The sequence below is a fragment of the Ovis canadensis genome, chromosome 5 (genome assembly GCF_042477335.2).
Source record: "Ovis canadensis isolate MfBH-ARS-UI-01 breed Bighorn chromosome 5, ARS-UI_OviCan_v2, whole genome shotgun sequence".
In the NCBI taxonomy this organism is placed as follows: Eukaryota; Metazoa; Chordata; class Mammalia; order Artiodactyla; family Bovidae; genus Ovis; species Ovis canadensis.
This window is the reverse complement of record NC_091249.1, coordinates 69,774,668-69,786,300: the sequence shown is the minus strand read 5'-3', so window position 1 is coordinate 69,786,300 and position 11,633 is coordinate 69,774,668.

Genomic DNA, 11,633 nt, shown 5'->3' with positions numbered 1-11,633 from the left:
TTTATTGAGTTAAAGCCTCTAAGTACAACTTTGGGAAAATGCTGCTGTAGTGAACAGTGTTATGATGAAGTGCCTATGAAGTTCACCTTGTTCAATATTGCTTGGGTACCTTCCCTGCCTCTCAATTTATTTGTTATATTTGGAGGAACACATTTAATGTAGAAGAGTCTGTCTGAATCCAACTCAGAGTGAGTCATATTGACAATGTAGCGCATATGCCGTCTGGGTCATTTTTTAGACACTTGTGTTAAACTATCATTATGAAATCATAATCAAAAGGCTCCAGCCTTTCTTATGCCACTGGGTGTTATTTTGACTTCGCTATTCACAAAATGACTATACTATGGCAAAGTCTTCCGAGTTTTCATTCTTTATTTCCTTGAGTCAGGGACACTTATCCCATTCAAACATTTTGATATGATAGCTTCAGATGATCAGGCTCCATAGAATGTCAGCTCTTAAAGGAAAATGTAGAGACACTCTGGCTCCCCCTTCTTTTATAGAGATGAGAAGTGAAGGTCTGCAAAGGCAAAGAACTTGTCCAAGGTCACACCCTACTTAACGGATTTAGCTCCAGATTTCTGGATCTCCTAATTCTCAGCTCATTAACTTTTTAATGCACTCCTGGGCCTTTTAAAGTCAAAATGACAAAGCAATCAGTCTTGGCAGGGAAAAATTATTTCCTAACATTTTGTACCTTTAAAGATATATTTTGAGGAAATTCTCTGGTGGTCTAGTAGGTAAGACATGGTGCTTCCACTGAAGGGGGCATGGGTTTAATCCCTAGTTGAGGAACTAAAGTCCTATATATAGAATCTCCCCATTGTTTTCTGTATTCCATACCACTACTCCAATCAACATTGCCTCCTACTTGGATCACTTCAGTAACCTTAAGTCTTCCCCATTTCAGCCTCCAATTCAGTTTCTTCCCTTCACATGAGTTGTTCACTGGAATGCTTTATCTTTTTTTTTTTTTTCCACCACCTTCCTTATACTCATTGCATTTCTGTTGCAAAAGAGAAAAACACAATTCAAGTGGTGGATTTAACTCAGTGTGGGCTAAGTTATGCTACAGTGAAGAGCAGCTCCGTGATGTCAGTGCTTTCATTTCTTCCTTGGTTGATGGGAGCTCTGCTCTCAGTCCAGCTCAGTCAGGATCTTAGGTTGACAAGAGTCTCTACCATTTGGAACATATATGACTGCCACGGCCAGGGAAGACAACGTTGTAGGGTGTGTACCAGCTCTTAAAGACCTCTGCCTAGAAGTGAAATACACTGAGTCTGCTCACCTTATATTGGCCAAATCAATATAAAGGAGTCTGACTTAAAGGAGTAAGGAAGTAGAGTCCCACCATATGTTCAGAAGGAACAGTACTAGAAAAAAAAAAAGACTAACACTAAAGCTCCACACATTTTTTTAGCCAGAAAGGAATGTGCTATGTTTCATATATCTGAACAGTCCTTGGGTTATGGATATAGTCAGTGCTCAGTCAGTTCAGTGGTGTCTGACTCTTTGTGACCCTATGGACTATAGCCCGCCAGGCTCCTCTGTCCATGGGATTTCCTGGGCAAGAATACTGGAGTGGGTCGCCATTTCGTTCTCCAGGGGATCTTCCCAACTCAGGGATCAAATCCACATCTCCAGCACTGGCAGGCAGACTCTTTACCACTGAACTACCAGGGAAGCCCAGGCACAGTCTAAACTGGAGCTTCAATAATGACAAGAAGATCCATTTCTTGATACAGAAATGAATCTCCCTGTTATACATCATCGCCCCTCCTTCAGTTTCAAGGTCATATCTTCATAATACTCAGTGCAATGGATAAAACGGCTTAAACCAAAGCCCCTAGATAGAGTCTTGCTGCTATAATTGCCCTCACAGAGGTCATTTTCCCATGCCTGATGCAATTGGATACATCACTGGCCAGGGACATGAGGTACACAGCCTAGGTCTTGGCCCCATCCTAGCCTTGAGGGGGGAGCAGGAAAGTCTCCAAATTACCATTGCAGTGAGCATGGGAAGAATATTCAAATACTCTCCAGAAAGACTTGGATGATGGTTGAAGAAGAAGAACGTGAATTGATGCTAGATAAGAAAGTAACAAAAGATATTTACTGCTCTTTTCTTTCAGGTCTCATATTTAATGGCACTTCCTCAGGAGGACTTTCTTTGGTATACCCAACTGAATTACTTACTCTTTTTATTATCTCCCAGGAGGCCCTTTCCTTTCAAGGAAGAATATGTAATTTTGTATTTATTTGTGTTATAATTTGTTCAACGTCTCTTTCCCTTCCTAGAAGGCAAGCTCCTTGAGGTCAGTAACTACAGTTGAGCCTTGAACAATGTGGAGTTTGGGGTGCCCACCCCACATATTCAGAAATCTGTGTACTGCTATCTCTGCCTAAAAAATAAGGGAATTGATACATAACTCATCAAAGGGCAGGAAACTGAAACACTTTGGGCAGAATCAGAACTCAAACTTTAATTTTTTTGAGTCCATATATTGTGATCTCTAAATGAACACAAACTTTCCACCACACTAGTTGATTTAAAGATCAGTAAAATGAAAACAGGTACTAATTTGTTGCAAAAAAACCCAAACAAACACTGCGTTCAGTCAGTTCAGTTCAGTCCCTCAGTTGTGTCCAACTGTTTGTGACCCCATGAATTGCAGCATGCCAGGCCTTCCTGTCCATCACCATCTCCTGGAGTTCACTTAAACTCAGGTCCATCAAGTCAGTGATGCCATCCAGCCATCTCATCCTCTGTCGTCCCCTTCTCCTCCTGCCCCCAATCCCTCCCAGCATCAGAGTCTTTTCCAATGAGTCAACTCTTCGCATGAGGTGGCCAAAATACTGGAGTTTCAGCTTCAGCATCATTCCTTCCAAAGAAATCCCAGGGCTGATCTCCTTCAGAATGGACTGGTTGGATCTCCTTGCAGACCAAGGGACTCGCAAGAGTCTTCTCCAACGCCACAGTTCAAAAGCATCAATTCTTTGGCGCTCAGCCTTCTTCACAGTCCAACTCTCACATCCATACATGACTACTGGAAAAACCATAGCCTTGACTAGATGGACCTTAGTCGGCAAAGTAATGTCTCTGCTTTTGAATATGCTGTCTAGGTTGGTCATAACTTTTCTTCCAAAGAGTAAGCGTCTTTTAATTTCATGGCCTGCAATCACCATCTGCAGTGATTTTGGAGCCCCCCAAAATAATGTCTGACACTGTTTCCACTGTTTCTCCATCTATTTCCCATGGAATGATGGGACCGGATGCCATGATCTTTGTTTTCTGAATGTTGAGGTTTAAGCCAACTTTTTCACTCTCCTCTTTCACTTTCATCAAGAGGCTTTTTAGTTCCTCTTCACTTTCTGTCATAAGGGTGGTGTCATATGCATATCGGAGGTGATTGATATTTCTCCTGGCAGTCTTGATTCCAGCTTGTGCTTCTTCCAGCCCAGCATTTCTCATGATGTACTCTGCATAGAAGTTAAATAAGCAGGGTGACAATATACAGCCTTGACGAACTCCTTTTCCTATTTGGAACCAGTCTGTTGTTCCATGTCCAGTTCTCACTGTTGCTTCCTGACCTGCATATAGGTTTCTCAGGAGGTAGGTCAGGTGGTCTGGTATTCCCATCTCTCTCAGAATTTTCCACAGTTTATTGTGATCCACACAGTCAAAGGCTTTGGCATAGTCAATAAAGCAGAAATAGATGTTTTTCTGGAACTCTCTTGCTTTTTCCATGATCGAGCGGATGTTGGCAATTTGATCTCTGGTTCCTCTGCCTTTTCTAAAACCAGCTTGAACATCAGGAAGTTCATGGTTCATGTATTGCTGAAGCCTGGCTTGGAGAATTTTGAGCATTACTTTACTAGCATGTGAGATAAGTGCAATTGTGAGGTAGTTTGAGCATTCTTTGGCATTGCCTTTCTTTGGAATTGGAATGAAAACTGACCTTTTCCAGTCCTGTGGCCACTGCTGAGTTTTCCAAGTTTGCTGGCATATTGAGTGCAGCACTTTCATAGCATCATATTTTAGGATTTGAAATATCTCAACTGGAATTCCATCACCTCCAATAGCTTTGTTCATAGTGATGCTTTCTAAGGCCCACTTGACTTCACATTCCAGGATATCTGGCTCTAGATGAGTGATCACACCATGATTATCTTGGTTTTGAAGATCTTTTTTGTACAGTTCTTCTGTGTATTCTTGCCACCTCTTCTTAATATCTTCTGCTTCTGTTAGGTCCAGACCATTTCTCTCCTTTATCAAGCCCGTCTTTGCATGAAATGTTCCCTTCATATCTCTAATTTTCTTGAAGAGATCTCTAGTCTTTCCCATTCTGTTGTTTTCCTCTATTTCTTTGCATTGATCACTGAGGAAGGCTTTCTTATCTCTCCTCGCTATTCTTTGGAACTCTGCATTCAAATGGGTATATCTTTCCTTTTCACTTCTCTTCTTTTCACAGCTATTTGTAATGCCTCCTCAGATAGCCATTTTGCTTTTTTTTGCATTTCTTTTTCTTGGGGATGGTTTTGATCCCTGTATCCTGTACAATGTCAAGAACCTAATGACTTTTAGACTGCAGCAAAATGAAAAAACAAACAAGCAAACAATTACAAGTTTCCAAGAATCTATAAATCAACATAGCAGGAAATCAATACTGAATATTCATTGGAAGGACTGTTGATGAAGCTGAAGCTCTGATACTATGGCCACCTGATGTGAAGAGCTGATTCATTGGAAAAGACCCTGATGCTGGGAAAGACTGAGGTCAGGAGGAGAAGGGGATGACAGAGGATGAGATGTTTGGATGGCATCACTGACTCAATGGACATGTTTGAGGAAACTGGGAGATAGTGAAGGACAGGGAAGCCTGGCATGCTGTAGCCCATGTGGTCACAAATTGTAGGTCACGACTTGACTGAAAAACAACAGCAAAATAACACTGAGCAAATCTCTGTTTTTCACCCTTCATCTGTAAAGAAGATGCAACACAATCCTGTTATGAACTGGTTTAGGCAAGTCCTATTGGTTGAAGTATGGAGACTTTAAGATTTTCTTTTTGTTATTCATTAGTTGTTTAAATACTGAGATTTTCATCTTAAGGAAAGTTTCTTAAAAGTGTATGAGTAAACGTGTAGGACCTTAGCTTCTTCATCTGTAAACTGTGGACAATAATAGTACCTGACTATTGTGCTGGGAGGATGAAATAAGTTAACACATGCAAATTTTTCAAAGCAATTACAAAGAACAGTGCCTGGCTCATATTAAGTGCCCAAGAAATGTTACCTATTATTATGAGCAGCTTGTATTAGTGCTTTAGTTCCTTTATTATTTTATTTGAACAGCAATTTCCTCTACCAGAGGACTTATTTATACATTACCTTATATGAATTGCATGAAAGATTCAGCACTTAGTGTTTGCAGGGTGCCAGAGATATAAAGAAATGTAAGACCTAGTTCCATCATTGAGAAATTTGCAATTGAGTTCCAGCAAAGTCCTTTATCCTATGGCTTGGTTTTAGAAAATACCTCTCCAGGGGAGCTAAATTTGGACTGTTAGCTTTTTACCAGGTAGGATTCTCTAGGTTGCAAGTAAGAGAATCCAGCTCAGACTGGCTTGGATTACAAAGCGGATCTGTTAGCTCATATATGGGGCAATGAAAACAGTGTGGTGTTTGGGACTAATTGGCAAGGGCTCCATAGTGTTCACTTTAAAGCTTGGATTTAGAAGAAAGAAAGCCTGGGACTTCACTGGCAGTCCCTTGGTTAGGACTCCACACTTCCTTTGCAGGGAACATGGGTTCAGTCCCTGGCTAGAGACCTAAGATCCTGCAAGCCATGCAGTGTGACCACACAGGGAGGGCATCACAGCAAGGCTGTCTCCCCATAGAATGTCAGCTAGCCAGAACTAGGGACATTTCCTTGTTCATGTGCAAGTGTGTGTGCTAAGTCGCTTCAGCTGTGCTCGACTCTTTGTGACTGTATGGACTGTGTACCGCCAGGCTCCTCTGTCCCTGGGGTTCTCCAGGCAAGAATACTGGAGTGGGTTGCCATTCCCTTCTCCAGGGGATCTTCTCAACTCAGGGGCTGAACCTGGGTCTCCTGCATTGCAGGCAGGTACTTGTCTTGAGCCAGAAGGAAAGCCAAGGACGGAGGAGTTAATTAACAGAAGGTCCCAATAAACATTTCTTTATGTCTCACTGGTCCATACTGATTCATATGCCCATTCTACTGCCAATCAGTGGCAATGAAGATCATTCCTAGGCCACTAAGGCCTATGAAGCTAGGGTTAGAGTGAATCCTTGAAGAAAAACAGGGTTTATCTTGAAGACAGAGGACCGAATGAATGCAGAGTAAACTACTGACCATTCCCTGCCCTTTGAAGAGGGGACCTTATCTTACTTTTCTCTATATTCTAATAGCTGCATAGAATTCTAAATATGGTAAATATATATATATATATATATATATATATAAAGAAGAAGATCCTTAATAAATACTAGCAGAAAGAATGGATAGTAGGTAGAACCTAGAAAGAATTCTTATTCACCTTACATCTGTCCCAAGAACTAGCATGACCAGTTTTTTCGTGTTTAATTGCCTTCTCCCTGAGCAACATGACTATGGACTCCACCTCGTCCCAGTAGTACTAAAGGGAAGGTCTGGATTGGCCCTTTCTTCTGGAACCCCGTCGCTGATTAATTACAAGTTGTGATGTTCCTCATTCATTCCCAGGGCATGGGCATATTTTGACTGGTTGTTATCACGTGTATCATATGTAGTGGATGAGTTAGTCTTCCAAGAGAAATTGCCATTTGAGCTTCCTCTTCATTCCAGCTCTAAGGTTAGGGAAGCAGATGTTGATGGATTAATTAGATCTTAGGAGGACTAGACCTAATACAAAGGACATCATCATTTTTATGCTAAATCACTCAATAGTGCCCAATTTTTTGCAGCCCCATAGACTGTAGCCTCCTCCAGGCAAGAATATTGGAGTGGTTAGCTATTCCCTTCTCCAGCAGATCTTCCCAACTCAAGGACTGAACCTGGGTCTCCTGCATTGATAGGCAGATTCTTCACCAGTAGTGCCACCTGGAAAGTCCATCCTTTATCCATTGTTTAATTGGTTATGCCAGACAGACTCTGAGAGGCTCACTGGAATGTTATTTCATGCAGAAACAACAGATTAGTCTAGCCTCCTACGCATCATATATAATGACAGTGGTAATACAGTAAAAAAAAAAAAAAAAAAAAAAGCAAATCTTATGCCTGGTCACAAGTGAAAATAATGTTAGGTGCAGGTGACATTGGTAAATGTGTTACCACCCTGGAATTAACCCTTTGATTTGCATGCTCAACATCTCTTTGATCTCATCTCTAAGAAAGGGTCCATGTCTTATGGATAGACTTGGGGTAACCAAGTACACACGACTACTGCATAATATCCTCAAGAGTCACTTAAGCTTCGGGGGAGCTAAAAGCAAAGTCAGGAACCACTTTATTCTGAAATTTCACTACTGTAGTAATTAGACATGCTCTTACTGGCAAGTTCAGCCTGCTTGGTGAGCAAACAAAGGCAGTTGCTTAATGGCTTAGCTTAATCTTGATGTGACCATTCTAATACATTTTATTTTTTCCCTACCAGGAAAGAACTGTTCAAAGTTCTTGCATGAATTGCCATTTTCTAGTGGTAATGTCTCCAATATCTATGTTTACCTCTTGAATTTTATCTATGTTATCTTATGCTTTCATGAGTCACCAATACCTCTTTTTGAAAAAAATTTAATTAAAAAAAATTTTTTTTTTAACTTCAGCTGCCCTGGGTCTTCATTGTGGTGCATGTGGGCTTTCTCCACCTGCAGCATGTGTGATTCTCTCGTTGCAGCAGAAGGGCTCTACAGTGTGCAGGCTCAGTAGTTGCAGGGCATAGGCGTGGTTGCCCTGAGACATGTGGGATCTTATATCTCCGACCAAGGATTGAACCGAGGTTCCCTGCATTGGAAGGTGGCTTCTTAACTGCTGGACCACCAGCACAGTCCCTCTTTAGATTGGTTTGGTTTTCTTCAGAAGTATCAGTGCCTTTAATCTGAGCCCTCTTGTGTATTCTGCCTTCAAATCATTCCAGTTTTCTTCCAGTGACTTTGTATCTATTAGTTTACACTTTTACAGGTAAAAATGTGGGGAGACTGGATTATACTCCCTTTATACTCTCCAGGCTTCCATTTATTCATCTGTAAACTGTGGATAATATTGATAATGGAGGTAGCACTCTATCCAGATCCCCTCTTCAGGGTCTATGCTGCCCCAACCCCCATCCCAAGCACTGCCCCTTATGGCAGTTGTCCTCCACTGCCAGGGAATTGCTTCCCAGCCCCTGGCCTCAGTGGGGCTTACCCAGCACCAGAGCCTTTAACAGGGCTGCCTGAGACTCAGTTGGAACCATATTTGTATTAGGGGAAGCACACTGATTGAAACCACCCACCCTGGCCAGGTACCATAGTAACCATTTGTATGAGTTGTTTTATGACAGGAGATCCTGATAAGGAATATGGAACTAATAAGCCACCACCAACCGGAAGAGTTCAGGAAAGGTCTCAAGGAGACACCACGTGTCCGTCCACTTCCCAGAATCCCTTTCGCTAGCATCCATCTTGGCGGAGCGATGCGTGCGCCACCAGGAAAGGCTCTGAATTAGAATGATTGGTCAAAGACCACCCGAAAACTAATCCCATCATCATAAAAGCTGACCTTTCGAGCCACGAGGCAGAGCAGTTCTCCTGGGTTCCCTTACCCTACTGCTCTCCACCCGGGTGCCCTTTCCCAATAAAATCCCTTGCTTTGTCAGCACATGTGTCTCCTCAGACAATTCATTTCAGAGTGTTAGACAAGAGCCCAGTTTCGGGCCCTGGAAGGGGTCTGCCTTCCTGCAACATTTGGAGGCAGATTACCTTTTTCCCAAATCCTGCATTCTTAACTTCCTGCTTAACTTCCTGCTTCTCCCTGAAGCACACCCATTGACATTCTCACTTCTGCCTGATCTCATCAATCAGGTAGTCCTCTAAGAAAAGTAATAATTCGCTCAAGGCAGAGTTAAGTTGTGTTAATTTTGTGATTTCTCCCTAAACTCACTCTTCCTTTGCCATAGGGCTCTTCACGGTTACCTCCTTCCCCTCCAAGCATTCCAATTCTCCAGCACCCTACTACTCACACCTTCCCTTAGAAAAATAGGTGGGAAGAAAAGACTTGGTAATTCACATCGAGGCTGAATATGTTACCCCTTAGTTTTCTAAGTTACACTTCTTTTGAAATTCTCTCTGTATGTCTTTCGTTTTATTATTATTGATCTCTTTTTTGACACAGATGCCCTTCCATAATTTCTGGTCTTCAGTCTAGTGTGAGATCAGCCTTTTAAAGCTGGTCTTCCCAGACAGGAGATATCTTAAGTGGATTCTTTTAAAATGAATATCACTAATTACTACTGTTATTACAAAGAAAATTTCCCCTGAAATTGGCCTTAAAGGATGAATGGCCTTAAAGGTGAACTGGCCTTAAAGGATGCAGTTTTACCAAACAAGATGAATAAAATTCTCGTTGGCTTTCTAAACAATCAAAGTGCAAAATGTTAAAAGAGAGTTGAAAATCTAAATGTGAAAGACAGCCCAACTTTGATAGGTCTCAGGAGTTGGATTGCTTTGCAGATGGAATAATGCTTGGCAAGGTTCTTTTGTCTTTTCATTTTATCCCCCTGGCATATGAATTTATATGAGCTAAAATTTTCTTCCACATTATGTTAAGCAGGAGTCTTAATTGAAAGTAATAGAAAACTCTAGTTAAGCACAAAATATTTACTAGAAGGGTTCTGGGGAAACTCAGAAAATTCAAGGAGCTGCAGGAAACAGGGCAGCCCATGGGATTCAGGGACTAGACCTGGAAATCTGGTTCCGCAAGGCTCTCTATCTTTAATGTCTGCTTGTTTGTTGTGTGGTGTTGTGGGTTGACACCTTTGTTTTCTAAAAGGTATTAAATTGCTAAAGCCCGGGGCCTGTGAATGTGGCCTTATTTAGAATGAGAATTTTAACAGATGAGCAAGTTAGGATGATGTGTTAGTTTGTTGGCACTGCCATAACAAAATACCACAGACTGAGTGGCTAAACAATAGAATTTTTTTCCTGGGAATTCCCTGGCAGTGCAGTGCTTGGGACTCTGCGTTTCCACTACCAAGGACCTGGGTTCAATCCCTGGTTGAGGAGCTAAGATCCCACAAGTCATGTGGTATGGTCAAAAAAAAAAAAAAAAAAAAAAAGAAATTCCTTACAGTTTCATTTCAGTTCTGGTGGCTATAAGTCTAAGATCAAGGTGCTGGCAGGATTAAAATGGTCCTCAAAAAATGGCCCTGTCTTTTTAACCAGTGACTACCCTTCAAGGACTCTGTTCTAAAAAAAATCAATAAACATGCTGATAAAAATTTATCCACCAGGATTTCCATAATACCAATAGATCATATCATGTCCTTCCCCAGCTCAAAGTTCTCAGTAACTTCCCATTTCACACAGAGATAAGGCCAAAAGTTTCATCAATAAAAGACTCTATGTGACCCTCATCCTTATTACTTTTCTGACTTTATCTCCCAGGACTCTGGGCCAGCCTCACTGGCCTCTGTTCTCAAATATGCCAGGCAGAGGAGTGCTGTCTCAGGGCCTTTGAATTTGCCACTCCCTCCGCCTGGCCTGGTGGCGGTTTAGTCGCCCTGTCTGACTCTTGTGAGCTCATAGACAGAAGCCCGCCAGGCTCCTCTGTCCATAGGATTTTCCAGGCATGAATACTGGAGTGGGTAGCCATTTCCTTCTCCAGGGGATCTTCCTGACGCAGGGATTAAACCCCGCTCTCCTGCACTGCAGGCAGATTCTTTACCTACTGAGCTACCAGGGAAGCCCTGGCATGATCACCCCTCGCACGATCACCCCTCATATATGGGCACAACCTGCTCGCTCAAGTCTTCTACTTAACTGTCACTTTGTCTGGGAGGATTTCTCTTCTGCCCTGCCCCCATTCACTCATCATCCCTCTTTTCCACCTTACTCTTCCCCCTTTAGCACACATACTTGTGCAATAATGGTTTACATATTTCATTTGCTCAGCATTGGAATTTGACCAGCTTCTAGGTCCTTTGTAGTATGCTGGATGGTATGGTGACCTTCTGGCTCCTTGCCCTGAAACTTCTCTGCCTGATGAAAATTCTTAAACTTCTTTGTGCTGAGCTGTACCCCTCCAGCCTGCAAGCCCTTTACTTGATCAGCCTTAAAACTGAACGAAGAGCCTGGAGTCAGGGATGGAGAGATCACTACTTTAATAGATAGAGGCGGAGGGAATTTAACACGTGTGAAGTTAGGTCCTAGAGTAAGAACCTACTATTGCCCCACTGTATGCAGATGGAGGACAGGGCATGGCGCCGTCTTTGGGTGGGGAGCAGGTGTGTGTGTTACCAGTTGCAGGAGGAATTGGTGTTGGCCAGGGAGAACAGCAGAGGGGCATGCTTCTTTGATAAACTATCATAGTGGAGATAGATCTGATTTAAAGATTAGAACAATCACTAGCTGGGGCTAGAGGCAAGTAGACAGTTACT